Raw genomic sequence first — 27,162 nt, 5'->3', positions numbered from 1 at the left:
AGAATAGTTTTTCATTCTTATTTCATCTTTCTCTTGTAAATATTTTGTTCTTGTGAGCTTAATTCTTGTAAACACCTACCTTAGAGAGGTTTTCTTGTTTACATTTCTTATCCTTTTGTAAAGGGGAAATGTTCTAGCTTATCCCGTGTAAAAGCTAGGGAAAGGTTCTAGTTTAGCCCGTAAAAACTAGGGAGTTGTAAGGTTACCTCTTTGTCCTCAAAAGAAAGAACAAATTAGTGAATTTGTTGGAAAATCCTTGGTGAGAAGATAAGATAGTGGACGTAGACTTTGGTTGAGAAAGTCGAACCACTATAAATCAATGTGCAATTCTCTATCTTTCAATCTCCTTACTCCCTAAACACAAAACTGTTCTGACCCCTCTTTGCAAACCGTTCCAGTTGTCAATTTGAGCTTCCGAAAATCCCAACACAGTTGAAAATCCATATCATGTCACTTATCATATAAATAGTAACATTCATTCTTATCACTCAATATCATAAATCAATTGATTTCTTTCATCAATCTCTAATTGACTTACAATAATAACTCAACCATTAATTCTTTATACTTCTAAATAGCATGCTTGTTCATGATAACTTGATCAAAAGAGTATATAATAGTTCAACTGTATTTTGAACTTCCTTAATGCCTATAAGTCATTTCTTATTCCTCTGACTATGTCTACTTGACCTAGAAACATAACCTTAAACCTCCATCATATATGATTAAACATACACTTTACCAAAATCAACAATATCCTTACACAACCTTATATACTTTTCTTATTTCTGTATCAAAATTATAATCTACTCCTCCATATATTTTTTGTCACCATTGATCCTTTAAACTCCATCTTTGCATTTTCCTTATCCATTTATCCTCTCATAATCAAAATCTTCTTATAACATAATTAAACCATATCTTTTGTCCATACTCTCATACTCTTTTATATCACTTATACTTATCCCTAACTATCACTCTTTATCATATTTTCATGACATAGATAGTCAACTTTACTTATACACAACCTTATTCCTTATCATCTATTGTACTTGTATTTCCTTCAACATACATATCTTTATCTCCTTTACTACCTTACATTTCCATACTCATAATACCCCACTATATCCAAATCCACATCATTCTTGGTTAACTTACCCTGACATCATTTTCTAATCCTTTAACTTTAATACACTACTATCTCATAACTCTGTTAATCAACAACGGTTCATCCAATCTAAAGTATAAATCTTCATCGAACCATTCATATACATTCTTTCCAGTCGAAATTAACCTATCAATAATTTACTTAACTTATCAAATTCACAATTATTTCTCATACACCATGAAATTTTCTTTATTCACACTCCACATTCCAACTTCCTCTATCTATAAACTAATCACATATGTACTCATTCTTAAACTCTTCTGAACCATATCTACATCATTTTTCTTCAAATTAACTGACTACTATTCATTTAACATATCAAACTGCACTCTTATCAATACACATTACGATTCCCCTACTTTAAATTCTTAAACTATGTCTTCATATTTTTGATGAACTTATCATCGAGATACTTATTATCAAACTTTTCCAACTAATAACCACATCACTGAATCTTCTATCAGTCTTATGATAACATCTTTTACTATACTTCAACTCATCTATATAGTAACTAAACTACTCCATCTAACTTCTTCACTTCAAAATAGTGGAGACTCTTTAACGTTCTTATGGTGACACTTGTTCACTATATTCTATCTTATCCACGTAATAACAAAATTACTCCACATCACTTTTTCGATTCAAACAATGAAGACATTCTATCACAATTCTGATATGATTTCAACTTTCTGAAATCAACCTTTGATCTTACGAGGCACTTCCTGAGGTGTCCGCTCTTCATCTTGCATGGCCAGGGCAGGTGAATTACTACCACCATCAGGTTTATCACTCTCGATTCACTTCGAACATTCTCATAAATATCTTATACCAATCTTATTCTATTAGCAAGACATCATACTCCTTACACTATCATATAAGAAATTTCAATCTATATTGGCATGTAAATATTTTTAAAACTCTTTTACCTTCGGTTTAAGCCTAGAATCGGCTAAACATTAGCTCTGATACCATTAAATATAACACCCTCAACCCGTATCCGACCCGAATCTGAGTCAGAGGTGTCACATTGACTTTTCAAACCTTTTTCTGTACAAAATGGCTAAAAAGTTAAATTCACAATCCAAGAAATTTCTTGTTTTTCATTTATTTAAAAACAATTGATTTTACACAACATATCAGAGCTTATACAGTTTACATCTTTAAAATACTTGCCAACTATACTCTATATAACAAAATACATATACTCAACTGCGATTCTGATATGATCAATGGAAAGGAGAATCTGACCTGTCTTGCTCCTCTTCACTTCTCTTTTCGCTTTCCAAAACCTACATGTGAAACACTCACACGCTAAGTCGATGAATTAGTGAAGCATATAAAACATCTAATGTAAACTATAACTTCTCAAATGCATGAATAAGTAATGTTATCATATCATACAAAAGTATATATTCTTTCTTATAACCCATACACATATGCACATATTTTACCATCTACGTTCTTATTACTTTCATATAGGTTATTATTAATCCCTTTTTATCTTATCATATTATCTTTAACACTCATACATATCATATCAACAAATAAACACATAATATCATACTAAGTTTATTTGTATTATCTCTTTATTAGCTCATGTACACATGTGAGAACTAAAGATATTTGAGTACATGAGGTTGTGCACTATGCTGTCACCACAGCTCGTATGGGGTCCTACTAAGGGCATGTAAAATTTTTCCCGAATGACCTTATTATGTCCCGAAGGACCTATGAACCCTCGACTCTTGGCATGCCAACTATACCTCTAGCTCCCAGGACACATAACGTGGGTATTCTCTTTCATATCATTTCCCATATTCACATATCACATATCCTTGTACTCATGTAGCTTATTTTTTACATAATTCATATCACTTTTCATATTATTTCATATTCATATCATTCCTTATGTCCTTATCATATCTCTTATTTCATATTCTTAGATAATCATATAGATCATTTGCCCTATTTCACATAACTTGTCACACTAACATGTATTTACACAAATCAGGCAACATACACAATAACATGTCACCATATCTACTCATGCACACATATGAACCATAACAAATACATATTTCTATTTATGAATTCATGCATTTCACTATCAGAAATAGACTTATCGCAAGTCTTATTTCCACTAAACATTATATATTACAGTAATATGCACTCACCTGGCCTAATTTGCTATCAATATTCATATGGCTTATTTTCTCTTCTTGATCAATTCTAACCTTTCAGTCATTTCGGAACTTGCTTACGCTCGATGTCTACATAATCATACATTTATACATATCAATATTCTAAATAGCATACTTTAATCCTTCATTTCTTAAACTAAAAGAAATTTATTTTCTATCTAAAGTAGGTATTGGTACACTCTATAGGTTATCGGTACATCCCTTAACTAGTGTATCGATACCCAAATTACATTCGATAGTTTTTTCGTTTCAAGGGGTATCGATATACTCTTTAAGGTATCGATACCCTTTGAATATCTTCATGAATTTTACTCTTTATGTATCGGTACCTGTTGAATAGGTACCGATACCCCTTGCCTAGAAATCAATTTTAAGCACAAAATCTATTCTTTTTAGCTTCAACACTTTATGTTTTATCCCCTTTCGTATACTAAACTCAAATATACATGCTTAAGCCTATTTATACTCATTTATCACATCTTTAACCTCAAAATCCTATCCTTTACATGGAATTCAAGAATCATACCAAATTTTCTACTTGTTCTAAATCCAATTCTATCACTTCATATCTCTTAATTCAACCACTGACAAGTCAAATTTAATTTCAAATTCCACTTATCAATTCTATTCCAAGTTTTCATTCAAAAACTCTTAATATTTAATCTTTCCTAACTCTTTAATCCTTTGATTTAAAGTTGACTTATGCTTTCTTTATGCTTAAGTATTACCAAATGATCATAACCAAATAAAAAATTCAACAAGAAATTAACCATCTGGAAAGCTCACCTTTGCTTGAAGCTCATGGCCACGATGGAGAATAAGAGAACTCTGGAAATTGGAACCTTGTCTCCTCTTCACTTCCACGTGGGTCAATCCTTTAAGAAGGGGAAATAAAAAATCTTTTTTACCAATTGACAATTTTACCCTTTACTTCAATTAAAAATTACCAACAACTCTTCACAAAATATTTCTAAATAAGTCCCTAAACTTTTTAATCTTTTAAAATCATACCTCAAAGTTTCAAAACTTCCATTTTAGTCACTAGCCCTTATTTTGGGATATTACAGTAAAATTATTCTCTTCTGCTCGTGGTTTTTCCCTTTTGCGATTTTCACGCAAATATTCGTGCTCTTTATCTTCTTTTTCAATCATGTTTATTTGTTTGCCAATAATCGTTATGATGTTATAATAAATTGGTATTAGAGCTTCGGGTTCAAGATTATAGTAACAATGAAGTATGATATTCTACTGTTGGATTGAAACACTAAGTTCTTTTAATGGCATGTAAAGATTCGGGATGTTCTTGCATAATTAGATCTAGACGATACAATAGAAGGACTTGATGACAATCTAGTAACACAATAGACAAATGAGGAAAAATGTAAAAGTTGTAAAGTCCTTTCTCATATTTGTTTACACTTATCAAATCAAATCTTGTAGGATGTGTTGAAAGAAAAAACGATTGTTTCTTTGTGGGCGAAATTGGAGAAACTATGCATGCAAGAATCATTTACTAGTAAGTTTCACTTAAAGCATCGACTTTATTCGCTCAAGTTGAAGAAAGTTTCGTCTCTTGAAGAATAAATAGACACATTCAGGGAAACTCTCTGATCTAGAGACTTTAGAAGTGAAGTATGATGAAGAAAACTTAGGATTGATCCTCCTATATTTGATGCCTCCTTCGTACTGATCTTTTAGAGAGACAATCATGTACAACAGCAAAATACTCACTCTTGAAGAAGTATACAACATATTGTATATGGTTTTGAGCCTCAGGCAGAGGGTCTCATGGTGAATGGATCGACTAGCTCAGATCATGAAAGAAAAGGAGAACGTTCTTCTGGTAGTACTGAAAGGGGTAGATCAAAATCTTTCAATCGAAGAAAAACTTGTCATTTTTTTGTAAAAATAATTTCATGTTAAAGTAGAGTGATACACTTTAAAAAATAAAATCAAAAGAGAAACTAAAGAGAAACTAAAGAGTATAACCTTAAAAAATTTGGTGAGGCTAGTGTAGTTGAGGAGTGCAATGACGGAGAAATCCTAGCTGCGAATGACGATAACTCTATAACAAGTGATGAGTGGACTCTTGACTCTAGTAGTAGTTTTCATATAAATCTCAATCGATACTGATTTGGGATGTATAAATCTGTATCAGTAAGTGATGTATTTTTGGGAAATATTGTTCCTTGTAAAGTCACATTAGGTAATGTGAGACATGTTCAAAATTTGAGTAGAAATCTAATTTCGTTAGGTACCCTAGATTTAAAAGGGTACAAATTCTTCAATGATTTGAGCAGAGAAAAACTGTCAAGTTTTATATTCTACAAGGTTTAACAGTTTTAGATAATGCAACTGATGTTTCTTTCGTCGTGTCAACTAACATTGTTACTGGTAAAAATGTCTTGACTAAATTAAGAAAAAGAAGATTTTTTGTTAAACAAGATAGTTATGCGTAGGGATGGCAATGGGTCGGGTCGGGTTGGGTTTTTGGGCCACCCGACCCGACCCGAGAAGAAAGGGTTCTCCACCCGTGACCCGACCCGACAAAATTAATGTTTCACCCGACCCAATCCGACCCGAATATATGACTTAGAAACCCGACCCGACCCGACCCGACCCGAAATAATAAAAAAAAATTAATTCAATGAAAACAGTGACTTAATTGAAAAAAATTATATATGGAGGGATATTATTGTAATTATCCCTAAATATATAAGATAAAATTATATATATTTTTCGGGTCGGGTCGGGTCAGATTTTTTTACCCTAAACCCGACCCGAACAGTGCATTTAAAAAAAACCCGACCCGAACCCGAAATTTTTTTAAAAAATCCGACCCGATCGGTCGGGTCGGGTCGGGTCGGAACCCGTCGGATTCGGGTTGAGTTGCCATCCCTAGTTATGCGAGGCAGAAAATGTTCAATTTTGTGAGCGTAACAAATTTGAGGATAGAATTATCATTGTTGATTGCTTGTTGTGATACATTTATGAGAAAAGTTGGTACTTATGATAATTATGTCGATGTGAAGATCAAATCCAAGCTTAGAAAAAGCTTGGATTCAACCGATGTCCATTTATAAAGATTACCCCTTTTGAGTGTTGTGGAAGAGGTGGAGAACGTGTTCGTTGAAGTAAAGAATTGTTTTTTTGTTGAGTTTGGGTGTCTCATTGGATTTGTGTGTTTTGTATCAAAACCTTCTCACTTTCAGAATTTGCGTCAGGGTGGAGATTTGTTAGAGTTTGACTCAAATTTAAAATGAAACAAATTAATTAAATTAATTGGGGAAAGTAAGAAAACATAGTTTGATTAGAAGTAGAAACTTTATTTTTTTTCTTTTATGTAGAAAATCTACTTTAAATAGATTTATACTTTGTAAGTTTCCTTTGTAATCAAATATCTATCCCTCTAAATAGACACCAAGTCTAAGGGTTAGATATCAAGTTTTTATTTCTCAAAAATCCTCTTGTATTTACTTCATTCATATTAGTGAAATTCTTCTGCTTCTCCTATGATTTTTTCCTTTTAGATTTTCACGTAAATCTTGATGTTCTTTGTTTTCTTTTTCAAGCATGTGTATTTATTTACCGATAATCATTTTGATATTATAACAATTGCTACAAATCTTTTAAGGGATAGTGTATTAGTCAACCGAGTTTGCAAGAGATATCCTTTAATTCGATCTTATTCTAGAGCTCGATTGATTAGGTGGACATAAAAAAAAGGCAATTTATGCTCGGTTTGGGTCAGAATAATATTATTGTGATGGGTGAGAAGAGTTATTGTCCTACTTGGGTGATTTCAGCTATTAAGACTAACAAGGTGATTCTAAAAGGATATGACATAATTTTAGCCACATCATTGATACTATGAAATATGAGCCTGAGCTTGAATCAATTCTGACAGTGTGAAATGGAATTTTAGAAAGAGGTGCAATTAGGGCTCATCTGCACTCATCAAATTTTAGGATTTATGCAGAGAAAATGTATAATGTCGCAAAAAACTTTGAATTTTAATTCAGAAAGAATGTCTCTCATTGATTTCTCATAAGCCTTTTTTGCCGCACAAGTTGAAGCTAGATACAATAATGGATATTATCATCTGAAAATTTAATTTTTTATATAATTTAAATATTTTTTAATATTTTTTTATTAATAATTTATTTATGTTTCTTAAAATTTTATAAATTTACTCTATAATTTTCTAAATTCATTTTATATCGGTCCATTATCATTTATATATATATATATATGTATGTCGAGTATATACTTATATAATGTGTTTAACGTAATTTTCTTGAATGTCTCATCATGTCTTACTGTCTAAATCTATGTTATCAAAACTCTAAAATAATCGAGGAACTTCCATATATTTTGCTTGTAGAGAGATCGTCATTGTTTTGTATAGAATATTTAAGTAGTTAAGATCAGTGCAAATTTTTCTTGTCATATATAAAATTTATAAAGGTTTAATTTACACTTTTACAGTTGAAAAAGACATGTAAACAATCTTAATCTAAGAGTAGATGTAGTTTCCCATCCACACACAGTTATTAGAGTTGATGAGATGAAATGGATTGCAGTTTACCTCTTTTGATTTGAGTGGAAAATTACAACCGATGATAGATCAAAATTGAAGTATTTTTTCTCCATAAAGAAGTAAAATAGAGATAAATGAGGATGGGGTGATTTCATCCGAGTTCTATCTCTTCTTCCCGTCTTAATCGAGAGGTTTTATAGTGAGTTTCGATGATAGTAAAATCATTATGGCTATTTGTAAATTGGCATGTGTCACAACTAGTCCTTCGAGGGAAAAGCCAACTAGTTGAGATTTTTCTTTTGAAATGTTTTTTAAATGAAAAGTTAGGAGTCGCCACCGATTATTTTAAGGTGCGATTGAAATACCAAAAATGGGTAATATTAATAAAATATTTTATTTTATCAAAAATATCAAATTTGGGTCTACGAAAATAAAAAATCAGGTTCGAGAGTTGGATACGCGTGGGGAAAATTAACATCCCACAACACCCAAAAATGTGTACATAATCAATTATATTTGTAAATTAGAAATTTTGAGTTTGAGGTTTTGTTTAATTTAACAATCATTATAGATGCCAAGTTTGGAAAAATATATTGGTTTATTAAGACCAATAACGTCCACCCTAGAGCATTTAATGCGAAAGCACCATTATTTATCCAAGTAAACATTGTCTTAAAGTTTAAGAAATCATGATATTGTTTTGAAAATGATGTTGATTTATTTCAGAAATTATCAATGGTCACCTCTGAGCATAATACATAAGATACACTAATAATTTCTTGATAAATGAAAATTGTCTTATTTTTAAAATCAAAATGCAATCACACAACCATTTATAAACCTAATTATGTTAGGTGGGTTAATTAAGGTTTTCATAACTTAAAGTGTCAATTATGAAATTTAAAGAAACTAAATGACTAAAAAGGCGGAGTCTCTAATATTAATCCTAATTTATTTTAACCAATTACTGAATTGAATAATTGAAATGGTCCCTGAGGCACGTTAATGCGAGAGTTAAATCGAATTAATCCTTAAATTAAAAGACTAAAGTGAAATTAAACCTAAAGTGGAGGCTCTAATTAATAATCTAATTAAATATGTCAAATGAACATCTAACTAAAGTTCAAGGACTGAATTGTGAAGAGTCTAAGGTAAAGGCTATAATTATTAAACCTAATTAATTTTTATCAATTATTGAATTGAATAATCGAAATGGTTCCTCATATGTTAATGCAAGATCTAAATCAAATTATTCCCTAAATTAAGATGTATAAGGACTAAAATGTGATAAATCTAAATAAAAGGGCTAAATTTAAAATCTAAGGCTCTAATTATGGACTAAATTAAAGAGAATTAAATCTAAAGGATACTAATATGCTAGGATTAAAAATAAAATGAAATTAGACAAATGTTAGATGGCTTCAATTTAATCAACACAAAAGTTAATACTACTACATAAAAAGGGAATAATAACATTATCAGGACTTCCAATTCGAAGAGAATGTAGCAAGGTGAACAAAATGTGAAAAAAATGAAACATTTAATGGCTTGAGCATGAATGACCCAAGAGAACCTACTTTCATTTTAAGCAAACCCCGCCCTTAAAAAACCCATGGCCGTCGCCGCCAAACAACGTTCATCGGTTGTCGTTACCTCGAATACCACCATAGGTGAACAAAGCCAAACCGAAACATAAAGAACACCGTTCTTCTTCCTTCTCGCCTTTTTCTTCTCTTCGATCGAGGCTTTACAAAACCCATGACCATCACTCTTCCATCGGCGACCGGCGTTTCCTTCACGTCGACCGCCACCAGAAGCAACTGATGAACCCAACATCGAGCTTGAACCGAACTCAAACCTCGTTTCCCTTTGTCCAAACAACTAAACCTAGAAAACTAAAGCAGAAAACCCCTCGGCCTTTGGTCTCCTACGATCTCCGGTGACGTTTCTCAACGTTACGACTATCGGTTCATTTCCACGGTGACAAACCTGACTTTCCCAACTCCAGCGAGACCAAACCCTAGGACTAGGTTCACGAAAACACTCCTCTCCCTTTACTTGTTATTTTGAAAATCTCTAAAAAAAAGAAAACCGAAACAGAATCGAGATCTACCATTTTGAAAATCACTATCTTATTATTGCTTCTCTTTTATTGCTTGAATGTGTAAATCGTAGGAAAAAAATCATTGTTTGTATTGCTTCGAAATGGATGGGCAGGAACCCTTTGATTGTTGTTCTTGGGTTTTTATAACCCTTCTGTTACAAAAGCGAATCTTGAAAAAAATATAGCTCATCCTTTTTTTCTGTTTTTATGCGTGTGGTCCTCATTTGTTTTTTGAGAGCTTGTTGGATAAGAATGGGGAGGCTTCTCAAGGTTATCTGTTACTGATGGGGCCCCAATTGGAATCTAGAAGACACAACTGGCTTGGGGCTTGACGTGGAGGCGGTTGAAGAAGCTTATGGAATGGAGAGTCGGAGGCGGCGACTGTAACTGATGGACAAACCTTAATTGTGAAAAATCTGGAGCGTTGATCGAGAATGATCCAAAGGCTGAAGTTTGGGTTGTGTAATGGGTTTTTTTGGTTTATGGGTTAGGTTAACGGGTTTGGGTTTGTCACATGGATTTGTAATAATGGGATTTGGGCTTTAATTTATAAATGGACTTGTAATCGGACTTGGATATTTATTTGGATTTGGAATAACATTATGGTGTTTAGAAAATTGAAAAAATGAATTTCAAAGTCGGAAATGGACATGCACGGCTAGGGGTGCACAAAAAATCCAAATATCCGATTTTGCGAAAAAAATATCCGAAACCGGTTTTGGGAAAAATCTTTTTTTTTTTAACCGGATCGGATTTTTTTAAACCAGTTATTTTAACGGGTTTGGAGAAAAAAACCTAGACCGGTTTTTTTACCGGATAAAAAACCGGTTTGAAAAAAACTGGTTAAAAAACCGGTTTTTATCTGGAAAAAAACCGGTCTGGGTTTAAAAAACTAGCCGTTAATATAGCCGTTGGGGGGGTTTTGTGACCGTTTTTGACCGTTTTTTTTTCTTTAAAAAATTACCATTTTACCACCCTAAACATGTATAAATAGGTTGGGGATGTATTTGGTTGATTACAAATTCCTCAAATCTTATTACACAACACTTAAACATCTCTCAAATCTTACTTTTGTAATTTTTTGTTCATCATGAGTAACACGGCTGAATCTTCCGTCGGGGGAAACCTTGAAGTCGTGAGAGTGATCGAACACACTCGAAACAAAGACATTTGGGATCACTACGATTTATGTGAGATGTCAAATGGCTCGAGGAGGGCGCGTTGTAAACTTTGTCTAAAGTTTCTTGCATCGGAAGGAAACACAACGTTGAAGAACCATTTGACAAAATCATGCAAGGCACTTCGCTCAAGATCGGATCCTAGTCAATCGAATCTTACACCGCAAGGTGGTGTTTTTGTTTACGACAACGAAAAATTACGAGAAGCGTTTACAAAGTTCGTGATTACAAAAGCATTGACGTTCGACCACTTTGATGATGAAGATTTCACGACAACAATTCAACAACTAATGCAACCACGTTATACTCAAGTAAGTCGTACTACCCTTAGAAGAGATGCTATAAAAATGTGGCGTACGGCGAGGGAAAAAATGATTTTAGGATTCCAAGAACACCGTTATGGTGTGTCGCTTACATGTGACGTTTGGAGTTCCCCTCATAATACCGGAAATTCTTTTTTAGCCGTTACATCACATTGGTTAGATCAAGATAATTGGCAAATGATGAAAAGAACAATCGCGTTTGAATTATTCGGTGAGCCGCATACCGGTGCTAATTTATTTACACTTTTAAAAAGGGTAATTTGTCTTTATAAATTAGAAAATAAAGTTTTTTCTATATCCTTTGATAATGCATCGAATAATACAAATGCGGTTCCAAGATTGAAAATATTACTTTCACCGATTTTAGACGGTGTGTGTTTTTTCATACCCGTTGCGTTGCACACATAATTAATTTATCTGTGCAAGCCGGTTTGGAGGTTATTGAGCCGATTAGATTAGAATTCAAAACAATGATAAAATCGGTTCTTTGTAACAACAACAAAAGACTAAATGATTATAAACGATTTTGTAAGTCTATTAATAAAAAAGTTTTGGGTCCTAAATGATGATGCATACTGCCTTAAGGCAAAGGGAAACATTGCAAACATTTCACGATCGGCTTTTCGAGAGGGGTCATGTCCCAAACATTTATCCGGATTCGAGTTGGGAAACTATAGCCAAAATAACCGATTTGCTTGAGGTTTTTAAAAATGCAACAACTTTTTTATCCGGTGTTTATTACCCTACTAGCCCGTTGGTTCTTAATCAAATATTTTTGTTGGCTACCCGACTAAATGACTTTGAATTTGAAACCGAAGTTTTTCAAGAAATTGGCTTTGCAATGAAGGAAAAACTTTTAAAATATTTTAAGGAGATTCCCCCCATTTTTACTTGTGCCGCCGCTTTAAACCCAACGTTAAATGTTGGTGGGGTTGAAACACTAATTGAACAAATTGCGTTTGCTTTTAATCTAACCGATGATGAACCCAACTTTGTCCAAAACCAAATAAATTATTTTAACAAATGTTTTCGAGACATGTTTGCAATTTATTTAACTAAATACGGATCAAGTAGTGTAATACACGATCAAATGAGAATGAATGCGGAATCATCTAGTAGACGTCCAAGTAACATAAATTTGAATCTTTTTAACACTCTTGTAAATTCCCAATCCAAACGATCACGTACTACCACCCCAAGTAGCGAGTTGGGAAATTATATGTCATGCGATTTTCTATCAAAATGACATTTGAAGAGTTTGAAAGTTTGGATATTTTGGCTTGGTGGAAAGAAAAGGAAGCACAATTTCCGATTCTAGCCGCCATGGCCCGTGATTTACTAACCGTCCAAGCTTCTACGGTAGCTTCGGAATCCGCTTTTTCTGTTAGTGGCAGGGTTATATCGCAACGGTGATCAAGACTAAGTCCCGAGTCGGTGGAAGTATGCATTTGTTTAAAGGATTATTTGGATGGAGCGGCTCGTAAGCAACATATCACCACCCTAGAAGATGCAATTGATGCGGATTTGGAAGCAAACTTACACATTGAAGAAGTCGAACTTGGAATATCCCCTCCAAACGAAGAAGGCGAAGATGATGAAGAAGAGATGGCAATGTAGTTTATTTTATAACTTTATTTCAATTATCGTAAACTTTGTTTCAATTATCGAACTTGAAGTTTTTAAGTATTTGAATTTATCGAACTTGGAAGTTTTTAAGTATTTGAATTTATCAAACTTGGAAGTATTTAAGTATTTCAATTATGTTGAGTTAATTAAGTATTTCAATTAAGTATTTGAATTTATCGAACTTGAGGTTTGATGCTTTCTCTTTGATTCTCTCTTGATTCTAGTTGCTTGATGTTTCTTGTCTTTGATCAATGGCTTCTAAGCTTGCTTAAATACACCTTGAATCACTTCTGAACGTTAGTGATAATTAATGAAGATAATATAGCCGTTTAAGTGTGAAAACATTTAATAAAAATGCTTGGAGCGTGGGGGAATCGGTACCCTCTCATAGGGAATCGGTACCCTCTCATAGGGAATCGGTTCCCTAAGTGTAAAATTCAAATATTTCGACCGTTGAATAGGGGGAATCGGTACCCCCTATGGAAGAATCGGTTCCCTCCGAGCATTCTGGAAATCTCGGAGCCAAACCATTCAGTGAGGAATCGGTACCCCCTTGGGGGGGAATCGGTTCCCTATGAGCAATCTGGAATATTAAAATCGGTTTTTTTATAACCGGTTTTTTAAAAAAACCGGTTTTTTTAAAACCGAAACCGGTTACATCGGTTAGGATATCCGGCCCTCCAAACCGGTTAAAAACCGAACCGGTTATTTTATAAACCGGTTTTTTTTTCTATGAGAAAAAACCGGATCGGATAAAAACCGATCCGGATCGGATTGAAATCCGACAAATGTTCATCTCTATGCATGGCTACTCGGCCCAAATATTGAATTATATGAAATTTAGAAAGGTTCTTCAACTATTTTCTAATCATCCAACTAAACTCGAATGCAAATATAGACAATTATCAAAGTCCTTGAATTTCCGTTCACACGATTTATTCAAGCCTTCTCACCATTCATGCCGCTTGAATTAATCCAACATGTATGCATAAGCAATCTTCGAATTGACTTTCGAATATTTTTTTATCAGTTTTGATAGGTCAGACAAAATTAAGGTGCAACCGTTGTCATTTTTTTGCTTTTTTTTAAACAATAACAAAGTAAAGAAAAAAGATAGCATAATTTTATATGATCTGATTTTAATTCCATATAGGTCTATTGCCCTCCTTCATGTCTTAGTCAATTTGTTCCTCCAATTTTGGTTGAACGACTTGCTCCTCTACATCTGAAAACTCCCTCACTTAATTTGCCCTAGTCTCACATATGCTTGTTCTTTCAGTCGATTAATATGCTCCATGTATATGAAAATCCTCTCACTTGGTTTGGCATAATTCTCTATATGTTGGTCTTTGCAATCAATTGATCCACTTCTTTGTACTTGAACCTTTCTCACATGGTTTGCCCCAATCTCATAAACGATGGACATGTAAAAGACACAATGAACACTTATTAACACGTATGAGGATTTATTTTTATTTATTATTCTTTTTTTTCATTTTTTTCATTTTTCTTCTATCAACTAAAAATAATATTGATGTTGTTCCAACTCCTTATGTGATGGAAACAAGCGAAATTGTGATGTTGATCCAACTCCTTATGTGATGGAATCTAGCAAAAGGTCGATGTTGCTCCAACTCCTTATGTGATGGAAACGAGCGAAATGGTGATGCTGATCCAACTCTTTATTTGATGGAATCGAGCGAAGAAAGTGAAACTGATCCAACTCCTTATGTGATGGATGAGCCAAGGCTGAACAAGTTCTTCTCATTAGGAACTTTCCCCCCTAATTGGATGAGTTCTTATTATGAACCCTTCCACTGAAATGCTTGATTTATCTTCTCCTTGAAGAATTTGAAACCTGCAAAAGATTATCATATGTCGTTGATAATTGAATTTAAAATACCTGAAGGTAAATGACCTGAAGGTCTTGAATTCTTTGTTGCGTTTTCTTTAAAAAATGAAGATGTGTATTAATTATTTGTTGAAATCATCTTGTTCAACAAGAAACTATGGTATGATTATTTGCTGAGATCCTCTTCTTATGGAATTCTTGTTGACTTCTTGAATTCATGATGTCATTATTGCAAATTTTACTATCTCAAAAATCTTTGCTTCATTCTATTTGATGAGTCTCTTATCATTGCTGAATCTTCAACTCACTTCTCTAAATCTTGTCTTCTCATTTATGCTTGACTTTTTGAATATCATATGAAAACATGATGTCTGAAGGTCTTACAGATGGCCCGAATGACTTATCATCCTCATCGAAAAACTTACAAATGACACAAATGATTTAATCATCATGCTCGAAAACTTACTGATGACCCGAAAGACTTACTCGCTCTTTGAAAATCAATTTTGGTTTCTTTAAAATTAGTTTGAAAACATCATATCGGTTAGGTAACATGGCCCACTTCAAAGTAATGATTCTTTTATGGATTGGGCTTCTTGATTCTTAAGGTTCGACCACTCTGAATTTAATTACCTCCATTTGATGTTTAAATTCTAATTTGCTCTTCTTTCTCTTCTTTCTTTGGAAGATATGTAAGAATATGCATCTATGTATGAAAATATGAATGTAATTAAGTGCATCTAAATGTAATGTATGAGGTTCTCGTATGCAGAAATATTAATCATCAATCTTCTTTTGGATTTAAAGTGAAGAACTCAATCTTCCTTCACTTGACCATTCTAGAATAGACCTTGCCTCAATATCATTATGGCAACTTGTCAATTCAAGTTTGCATATTTTGGAGAACAATTTGTTCATCTTGCGCAATCACGTTTTTTCTGTCTCTTATCTTGTTTTAACATTTCAGGAGAAACGTTTTCCTTATTAAATTCTTGTTACGATCAAGCATATAGTCCTGACACTCTTTCTATCTCTGACTCAATTGCTCTATCAAAGTTATTTCCTTAGGACCATTCTACCAACAGAAGCATGAATGTTTTAATTTTCTAAGGTAAGCTCTTCTTGGCTTCTTGTTTTCCCCTAATATTCCAAGTGGTGAAACTCATCTTTAATATTTTTTATTTGAATCTTGCTATGTCAACATGATATATGCACTTAACGTAGGCCATGACTCACTGTTATGAAAGAAATGGATAAATAGGCCCAAACAAGTGTTTAAAGGTAATTAAACCATGAATCAATTCGTTTGATGCCTTTAATCTTGCCTAGCCTAATTTAAATCTGCTTGTAATCTGTCTTTTATTTTTTTGGGATCCCTTTAGACTGCCCATTTTTGGGTTTTCATCGTAGACTTCATCTCTATTTTCTTTACCTTTGGTATTTATCGATCTTCTTATTGAATCTAGATCTTTGAACCAGTTTTACTTGATTGACCTTATGGTTTGAGGATCATTGAGTTATTTTATTTTGAGGTACTCATTGCTTGTACTTCTTGTCCTCTTCATTGTTTAACTTTGAACTTCACTTTGATTTGAATGCATTATTTGCTCTCTTTATTTGGGGAATTCAACACTTATTTGTTGTACTTGGAACATCCTTTTTTGTTCTCTACTTGATTTAATCTTAAAGCACTTTGTATTTGGTTCACCTTGCAATGTCACTTTATTTCACATAGACTGTCCTTGTAATAAAATCGGGATTGACGGTCTTCATTCATGCAAGCAAATTTCCTTCACCTTTCCCCTCAGTGTGGAGGGTGATCATTGGTTAGGGTTGAATTAGAATAAAAATATCCTAGGCTCAAATGGGTACAACAAGGAATATTTTATCCATTTGTGAAGGGATAAATGAAAGAAGGTCGTTCATAATTTCATAAATGAAAGTCCTTGCAAAAGAGGTATCCACATGGGGATGAATATTTAGGATTGATTTTTATTCACATGAAAATAATGTAATAAATGCATGATAGAATTATTTTACTTATTCCCTTTATTTCTTCTTATTTTCTTCACTCTTGGTATGCCCTAACTATTCGGGCTTATCCTCAAAAACTTGCTCCAAAATGCTCCATCTCATTTTTCTTGCAGGAAGATTAACGTGCAAATAAACATCTTGTACTCAATGCCTTTGGTTTTATTGAGGATGAAAAAAATGTTGGTTTTGCATCTAAGAAGGCTAAGGTGTGACTTTAAAGTCAAATATTTGGAGAAAGGTATTGTTATGAAAAGATTGGCTATGTCTGAGAAGGTAAAAGTATGGATTTTGTGCCTCAGAAAGGATAAGGGTATGGCTTTGAAGTTTCAAATAGAGGTAATGTCATGGTTTGACCTTTTGGTAATGATTATAAATGATTTTGGGTAAAGAATCAGATGATGATACTTTTGGCTTTGGATAAAATACAGAAGGTCTAATCTTGTCACTTGTCAAAGATCTATAATTCTTAAAGAATTAAAAGAACTTTTCATTAATTTGATATTCAAAGAACTACAAGATTAAAATTTGATTCATTGCTCATAACCTTAAAAGATGGCATAAATTCAAGAATCAAACTCTTTACAAACTATTTATGAAAACAAAAAAGAACAAAAACAAGTTTAAGCATGACAATGGCAGTGCAATAAGGCTTCATGTGGATGTAATATCTTCTTCTTTATTCATATCAAAACAATTCATTACTAATTAAAGGTCCATGCCCCTGGGTCAATTAAAGTCTGGATCTTACTCTTCGGTGCCCCACAATTCTCAGAGGTATGCCCTAAGCTTTATATATGGTATTAACATCATATCTATGGCTCTCATTTCTTCTCTAGATACGAATGGGGTGGCTCCACAAATTACTGTCATACTATAGGATTAATGCATGTGGATATGCTTAATTAGCATGCAATGTATAATGTAGAGATGTGAATGCACAAATGCAAATGCAAATGAAAAGATGAGAATGCAAATATGCAAATGTATCAAAGGTATTGATCCCAAAAATAATTGTTCATAGAGAAATTCTTGAAAAACTAACAATGTCTCGGTACTATGGGAAAGAGAAAATCAAATATTATAGATAAAATATGGTCCATCTTCTAGTTGTTCAACTCTTACGAGTAGTTGGATAATACGTCATTGATAACTCCGTAAAAGACTGTGTTTTGTGTCTTTTTACTTAAGTTATTAAATGTCTAAAAGCCATTTCTTTATCATTTTAGCTGCATTTAGTTTCATTTAAGACGCATGTACATGTGGTGGATAAGTTTTTCCAAGGCAAAGTTTATTTGAGTAATCTGATGTTGGTGAAGGGAAATGTTGTTTGTTGGCTGTAATGAAGCAGGAAATAACTAAGTAAGAATTCATTTGCCGAGACAACTTGATTTGCTAGGGCCTAAGGAACAAAAGACAACGACAATGAGGAACTAAAGATGACAACAGTGAGGAACAAATTTTCTTCCCAAGGTGAGTTTAATCTTGCAAGTCTGACGCTGCAGCAGACGTCACTTGGCCAGCTGTCTGATCGAGCTCACGTGCAATCATACCCTCATCAAGGAATTAAAGACCACTATCGGCTATTGTTTTATTCACGAAAATGGGCTAAAACTAAGAATATTTAGGGAATTTCCAAGGGCACTAAACCCTGGAAATTTCCACTATAAATACCCCATTATATCTCTTCATAAAGGGATATAATTATTAAGAAAAGAGAATATACCCAGGCTTGGAGCAAGCAACTATAGCACTTCACTTTTCCAATGTCTCCCACTCAGTCGTCCTTGGTGCCCTTCATAGCCGGGCTTTATTGGAGTGACGGCCAGGCCCTCGAGAGAGGCTGGTCACTAGAGCAATCACGGTGGTGGTCCAAATATCACGACATAGCTCTATTTTGGGATTTTTTTCTTCCTTCGTTATTTATTTCCATATCACTTAAAGGGCTTGTACTTAAAGATTGATTTTGGGATGATATTTACCACACGATAAATTATTTTACTTGGTGACACATGATGCTTTATTGATACTTTATTTGATTGTTAATGATTGATGCTATTTGTTTATGCTAAGTGTTGTTTTGTTCATTGCTTTAATATCTTGCCTTGACACTATAAGAGCTTTTGAGAGATTGCCTGGTGCCTCGGAAAAACATACCTAGTCTTTGTAAGAGCTTTTAAGAGATTGTCATCTTTCTAGGAGTTGATACCTGATATCGAGAAGTTAGGTTAAATCTACATGGACAAGGGAACTAATCCGGGATGGTGAGGTTCTAATCTGCCTTAGAGATAAGGAGAGGGTTTCATTCAACTAAAAGAGTGAATGCTTGAGTATGATAGGCTAAAGGTTACAGTCTGTTACATTTGCATATCGTTATTGCATCGACTAAACTTTTCTGCTCACTTTACTTTATAATTTTTCTCGCATTAACAATGGTTTTCATTTTGTTTACATCATTTGTTACTGCTTGTTTTTCTTTTTAGATAATAATCTTAGGACTAACTAGTGACACTTAGTTCTAGCTGTAGCAATCATAAAAATTTCCCATCAATCCATGTGGAGATGATAACTCACTTACTATTATATTACTTGCATCGATTGTGTATACTTGCACATATTTGCATGCCACAACACACACATTTACACACGATCAAGTTTTTAACGCAATAAAATCTAATGACCTTATAGGAACTAAATTCATTGTACATACTGATCATTTTGCCATTAAGTACCTAGTAAATAAAAATGATGCAAAGCCTAGACTTATTATATGGATACTCTTGCTGTAAGAATTTGATTTAGAGGTGAAAGATAGGAAGGGTACTAAAAACCAAGTAGCAAATCACTTGTCTAGGCTAGTGAACAAAAATAATTGCCATGACATTAAGGATATTTAGGAGAATTTTCCTGAAATGAAATTTTTATTTTCCGAGGTATTATGCCTCCAGATTTATCTAGACAGGGCCGAAAAAAATTTCAGATATGATGTACGCCACTATTTTTTGGATGAACTATTCTTATTTAAACAATGTGGTGATCAAATAATCCAGAAATGTGTCCCAGAGGAAGGACACAAGGAGATCCTATTTCATTGCCATAGTTCCCCTTGTGGAGGATACTTTGGTGGGATGATGAATATTGCAAAGGTCTTCCAATATGACTTCTACTGTCTCACATTATTCAAGGATGCACATGACTTCTATAAGTCAAGTGACCATTGCCAACACACTGGAAATATATAGAAAAGAAATGAGATGCCATGGCAGAATATTTTAGAGGTTGAACTCTTTGATGTATGGGGAATCGATTTTATGGGACCCTTCCCGCCGTCCTTTGGTGATCAGTATATACTTTTGGCTATGAACTATGTATCCAAATGGGTCGAGATAGTTGCAACACCTCGAAACGACTATATGACCGTGTTGAAGTTATTGCACAAAAATATATTCACGCGTTTTGGAGTACCCCGAGCAATTATCAGCGATGAAGGTACTCACTTTGACAATAAATTAATTGCCAAGGCACTACAAAGGTATGGGTGTGCCATAAAATTGCCACATCATACAATCCCCAAACAAATGGGCAGACTAAGGTCTCCAACCGTGAGATCAAGTAGATCCTTGAAAAGGTGGTCAATCCAAAATGGAAAGATTAGTCACAAAAGCTCGATAAGGAATTGTGGGCATATTGCACAACATTTAAAACACCGCTCAAGATGTATCCATTCAAGTTAGTCTATGGAAAGACATGTCATTTTCCCGTGGAACTAGAACACAAGGCATAATGGGCCATAAATAAACTTAATATGGATGCAACTCGCTGGAGAAAGGCGAATGTTGAAGCTAAATGAGATGGACAAATTTAAAGCTCAGGCATATGAGAATGCTCATCTTTACAAAAAAAAAGATGAAGAAGTGGCACGATAAAAAAAATGCCTCAACAATATTTTCCGAGCCAACAAGTATTACTCTATAATTCAAGGCTCAATTTGTTCCCAGGTAAGCTAAAGTCTAGGTCGTAAGGGCCTTTCTTGGTGCATCAAGTGCATAGCCACAACGCAAATGAAATCACAAACTTGGATGACGGGACTACCTTAAAGGTGAATGTTCAAAGGTTGAAGGCATACAACAGAGCACCAATCATGTGTAATAAAGCAGCGTCACTACTCCACGACGCCCAAGAGTTTGCTCCTCTTCCCTGAACAAATTTTGTTGCATAGGCAATATAATTTGCATTCTATACATAAATAATTATTCTCTGCTTTATTCTACATGAGTTCTTTATTTTTATTTTATTCTCTAATATTGTATTTTAGTGATCCTTTGACACTTGGAAGTTTAAGATTCAAGCTCATACATAGAAGGAAGTAAACCCTAATAAAAAAATTTAGACGACACTTTTGAAAGGAAAAATCTTTTTCTCAATTATTTTATTCTTTCTTTTTCACATCATAGATCTTTAGCATTAATTATTATATCTTTTTTTCTTTGTTCCTTTTTACCCCCAATAAACCTCCTACTACCCTTTTTTTGTTTTACTCCAAAATCGCTTACTTTACTCTCTCACTCACCGTTCCTCTTTCATTCACTTTTCATCTTCATCTTTAGTTTTTCCCTATTTCACTGAAAACCTCCATAAACGCCGATTCCAAATCTTTTTTCTTTCCATTCAATCTTTCACCAAGTTAACATGGCTAGATCTAAGTCAAACCCTAGTGCTTCTACATCGTCAACCGCTGCAAAAACTTTCCAGCGCTTCCAAAGTGCTGAGATAGAGAATAAATTTAAGGCGTTGCAGAAATGCCAAGTCTACCTAGAAGACAAATTTGTATTCCCGGAGGTAGATGAGGAACCTTTTGGGCCCGATGTGATGGACATTTTTTGGAAACACAACTGGGAAAAGTTAACCTGACACCCAAATGGGTGGCACCATTAATGGTCTAAGAGTTTTATGCATATCTAGAAGACCCGTCCTAGCACTCTATCTATGTTCGAGGGAAGTTCATCCGGTTTACTCCCTCTATCATCAACCAATATTTTAAGCTAGGCAAAGTTGATAATCAACATAAGAAATTTCTTGATGTGACAGATTCTGAGATTTACGATGGTATTGGAGGACTTGTGTTTTGGTTGGGAAAATTTTGAAGGGAACGCCCCAAACTGGAAGCGTGTCGATCGCTACGCCATTAAACCAGTTACAAAACTATGGAACCACTTCTTGAAGGGCAAGCTAATGCTTACTTCGCACAACACCACAGTGCTACTATGGTGATTGATGTTTCTATATTCCATCATCTACGGATGCTCGATCGATGTAGGCGAAATCATCTTTGAGCAGGTCCACAAGTATGTGAAGTGGGCCAAAGGTAACTTAGTTTTTACCAATTTAATAATTGATTTATGCAAGAAGAGAAAGGTCTTTGAGGAGCCCTTAGAGGAGTTTATCAAATCAAAAGAGAGTATCACCAAGAAGAATGTGCCAGAGCTAATGAGTTTTGATGATAATGCTCTGGGTGAGGGATTAGAACGAGATGCCAAATCTGTAGCCGCAGCGAGAGTGATGGCTGTGGTCACCAATACTCGAGAGATAAGGGAACGACTAGAACACTGTGAATGTCAAATGCAAATATTTTTCAATTATGTCAAGGTCAGAGATACACAACTGAATGCTTTCTTTAAGGAACTGCTATCAGTTACCACTGAAGACCAACTATATTTTCTTGAGGAGCTCTTGTGCAAATCAACACCCACAGAAGACAACACATTTTCTTCCTCGGCACCAAACGTTCAACATGATTCCCCAGTTGATGTCACCCCCTTACCACACATGCCTCTCCAATCCGTGAAGAAAGCAAGGGCCAGACGGATGAGTACATCAGCTCGTCCTCTTCTTCTTCAAAGCACACTCAGGAAATTTTGCTAGAGTTTTTCGAAGGCAAAGACTTCGCCCCGTCGATAATTTTTGCTGAAACCGTTAATGACCATCCGTCCACTGAACAAGCCCCAGCATAGTCCCCAGATTTGAACAATAAATTGAGTATTGCAACCGAAATGACCCAACCCTTACACACACATGCTAATACCTCCTCAACCAAGGAGATGCCCCCACCATATAGTCCTTCTAGGACCTAACGTCGTCTCAAGTGCTCACACATGTCGTATTTTTATGTCGTCTCAAGTGCTTCATACATAGTTGCTTACAGTGATAATAATTGATATAAACAAATTTTTGTCATTGTATGAGTGAAGTTAGGATAATTATTTGGAATAAGTTAAGGATGCCCAATGATGAAAGCACATTTTTATTGCCTAGACCAGAATTATTTTACATGATTGTAGAAGGATAGAACCGACCTTAGAACTTGACTCTTTGTGATCCTCTTAACATGATTGTATGCTTTCTCCGTTTAAGGTACTTAGAAAATTTTTAGGAAAGAACTTTTTATGCACCGTGGCTTTAAATGATTGAAAAGATTAAGTTGAACTCCTTAGTGTATTGAATTGTATTGAATTACAAATAAATGCTTTGGCATATCTGCAGAGGGATACTCCTCTGTGCAACGACATGACCTGGAAGCTTCCTTAAATAAATAGTTACCTCGGCACATGAGTGAATGAAAGCAGTCATGGGATGACCCTACCTGACTAGCTCGGGGGTGGAAGGCATGCTCTCGTTTACGTAGAGTATGGGATGGTAGGTATGATGGACTGACTCCCCTCAAAGCAGTTTAAAAAAAATATTTGAAGTTACATGTTGAATAGATATGAGTGAAAATTTGCTTAATGAATAATTTGATACCTTGGCAAGCTAGAAGAACTTACTTAGGATTTTTCTAATTTCGTTAAGCATATACTAGATACAATCACGCACACACACTGTCAAAGGGTCTTGACCTAAAGTAGGGTACTTGAATTCTTACTCAGTCTAGCATGTTGAGGTCAAACTTATTGCTAAGGGCTAAAATTTTAAACCACCTGGTTGTACTAATTTATACTTTACCGTGACAATTTATTTTTTCTACTGCTTATTATCCATTGCTTGAAGACAAACAATAACTTGAGTTTGGGGGTGTGATAACTCTGTAAAAGATTGTGTTTTGTGTATTTTTACATAAGTTATTGAATGTCTAAAAGCCATTGGTTTAGCATTTTAGCTGCATTTTGTTGCATTTTGGACACATGTGCATGTGATGAATAAGTTTTGCCAAGGTAAAGTTTATTTGAGTAATTTGATGCTGCTGAAGGAAAACGGATATTTGTTGGCTGTAACAATGCAAGAAATAACAAAGAAATAATTCATTTTTCGAGACAAATTGATTTGCTAGGGCCTAAGGAACAAAAGAAGACGACAGTGAGGAATAAATTTTCTTGCCAATGCGAGTTTTATCTTGCAAGTCTGATGATGTAACTGAAGTCACTTGCAGTTGTCTAATCGATCTCACGTGCAATCATGCCCTCATCAAGGAATTTGAGACCACCGTCGGCTGTTGTTTTATTCATGAAAATGAGTTGAAACTAAGGGTATTTAGGGAATTTTTTAGGGCACTAAACCCTAAAAATTTCCATTATAAATACCCCATTATATCTCTTCATAAAGGGAGATAATTTTTAAAAAGAGAGAATATACCCTAGGCTTGGAGCAAGTAGCTGCAACACTTCACTTTTCCATCGTTCCCCACTCAACCGTCCTTGGTGCCCTCAATAGTCAGGCTTCATTGGAGCGACGGCTAGGCCCTCGAGAGAGGCTGGTCCTCGGAGTAGTCATGGTGGTGGTCCAAATGTCACGGCAGAGCTCTGTTTTGGGAGTTTTCCTCATTTGTTCTTTATTTCCATATCACTTAAAGGGATTGTACTTAAAGATTGATTTTGGGATGATATTTGCCACTCTATAAATTATTTTACTTGGTGATGCATGATGTTTTATTGATAATTTATTTGATTGTTAATGATTGATGTCGTTTGTTTATGCTAAATGTTGTTTTGTTAATTGTTTTAATATTTTTCCTTGACGTTGTAAGAGCTTTTGAGAGATTGCTTGGTGCCTCGGTAAAACATACCTAGTTTTTGTAAGAGCTTTTGAGAGATTGCCATTTTTCTAGGAAATTGATACCTGATATCGAGAGAGATAGGTTAGATCTACGTGGACAAGGGAACTAATCCGGGATGATGAGATTCTAATCCACCTTAGAGATAAGGAGAGGGTTTCATTCGACTAAAAGGGTGAATGCTTGAGTATAATAGGCTAAAAGTTACAGTTTACGCTTAGGAGTATTGTCACAACAACAGTTTGACAAAACCAAGGGTTGTAGTTCACATTAAGTAGTATTGACGTAGCAAAAGTTCTAGGAATACTCTAGTAAATCTTGTCAGACAGCTTATGCATAGCATACTAAATCATCCTAGACATAGAATAATTTCTCGCCATAGCAAATCCAACCCAAGTGCTCTATTAGAAGCCTGAATGTGTGAGTTTTTCAGATTATCTAGAACTCAACATTTTTATTTGCTTTGACAACTTTTATTTGTTACCTTTTTATATCTTTATTGCCTCGACCAAACTTTTCTGCTCTTTACTTTATAATTTTTCTCGCCTCAACAATACTTTTCATTCTGTTTACATCATTTGCTACTGCTTTCTTTTCTTTTTAGATAAGAATATTAGGACTAACTACTGACACTTAGTTCTAGCTGTAGCAAAAACATAAAAAATTACCACAAATCTCTGTGGAGACGATAACTCACTGACTACTATATTACTTACATCGATTGTGTATAATTGCACATATTTGCGTGCTACAACACACACATTTAAACGCGATCAAATTTTTGTCGTCTTTCATCAGATTTTGGCAATTAAAAATTCTTCAAAGCTTCTACTTCATCTCTTATAGCGAAGGTTTGTCCAGTTCTTTCACAATCTTTAACTATTTTCTTCAATATTGAATCTTCTTGAGTCGAGCTTGCCCTAACTATATGCATTCTAGTTCTCTTAGGTTATCCACATGGCTCTAGTGAGGTGGGCTTACTAAATTTTCTATATGAGGTTCAATTCTGAAATGGGTTCCCAAATTGTCCTTACAACCTGCTAGGGTTAACAAAGACTTCGATTCTGGCCCATTACAGACTTTGAGAATTGAATTCAGTTTAGGGGATCACATCACTAAATGTGTGTCATGAAACTGATACCAAGACAAGCACTTAGAATGCTTTCTAGAGGTACTACGTCAAACCTACACAAGAAATCCCAATGCTCCTCAGTGGTGTGACGTTTTCTGCTACTTAGGTGAAACGAAACGAAATTCGGGCATATAACTATGTTATGCAATAATTCTAAATATGTTCACACAATTGAAATCATTAATCACATATAAAATCTTTTGATTTTTTTGAAAAAAAAACATAATGAATCGTAAATTAAATAAATTCGAAATCAAAATTTATTAATCTTGAATATATGGTAATCAACTCGTGGCTTGACTCTCTCTTCGTTTTAGAAAACAAAATGTTACTAGCGGAGTCGTCAAGCTGTCGCAACCGGCTCATCGGGGGAAAGGCCGACTAGTTGCAACGATAGGGTTTTTCTTTTGAAATGATTTTTAAATGAAATATCAGGAGTCGTTACTAATCATTTTAAGGTGCGATTGGAACAAAAAAAATCGAGTAATTTTAATAAAATATTTTATTTTATCAAAAATATCAAATTTGGTTCTACAAAAACAAAAACAGGTTTAGGAGTCGATTACACGTAGGAAAGATTAGCACCCCACAGCGCCCAAAAATTGATACCTAATCGATTGTCCTATATTTAAAAATTGGAAATTTTGAAAATCACTATCTTATTATTACCTCTGTTTTATTGGTTGAATGGGTAAATTGTAGGAAAAAAATCCTTGTTTGTATTGCTTCAAAATGGATGGGCAGGAACCTTTTACAATTGATATTCTTGGTTTTTTATAACCCTTATGTTAAAAAACGAATCTTGAAAAAAATACAGCTCATCCTTTTTTTCTGTTTTTATGCATGTGGTTCTCATGTGATTTTTGAGAGCTTGCTGGATAAGAATAAGGAGGCTGATCAGAGCTATCTGTTACAGGTGGGATCCGATTGGAATCTAGAAGACACAACTAGCGTGTGGAGCTT

This window comes from Hibiscus syriacus, unplaced genomic scaffold (assembly GCF_006381635.1).
Source record: "Hibiscus syriacus cultivar Baekdansim isolate YM2019G1 unplaced genomic scaffold, ASM638163v2 tig00111841_pilon, whole genome shotgun sequence".
Classification (NCBI taxonomy): domain Eukaryota; kingdom Viridiplantae; phylum Streptophyta; class Magnoliopsida; order Malvales; family Malvaceae; genus Hibiscus; species Hibiscus syriacus.
Note: the sequence above shows the minus strand (reverse complement) of the source record.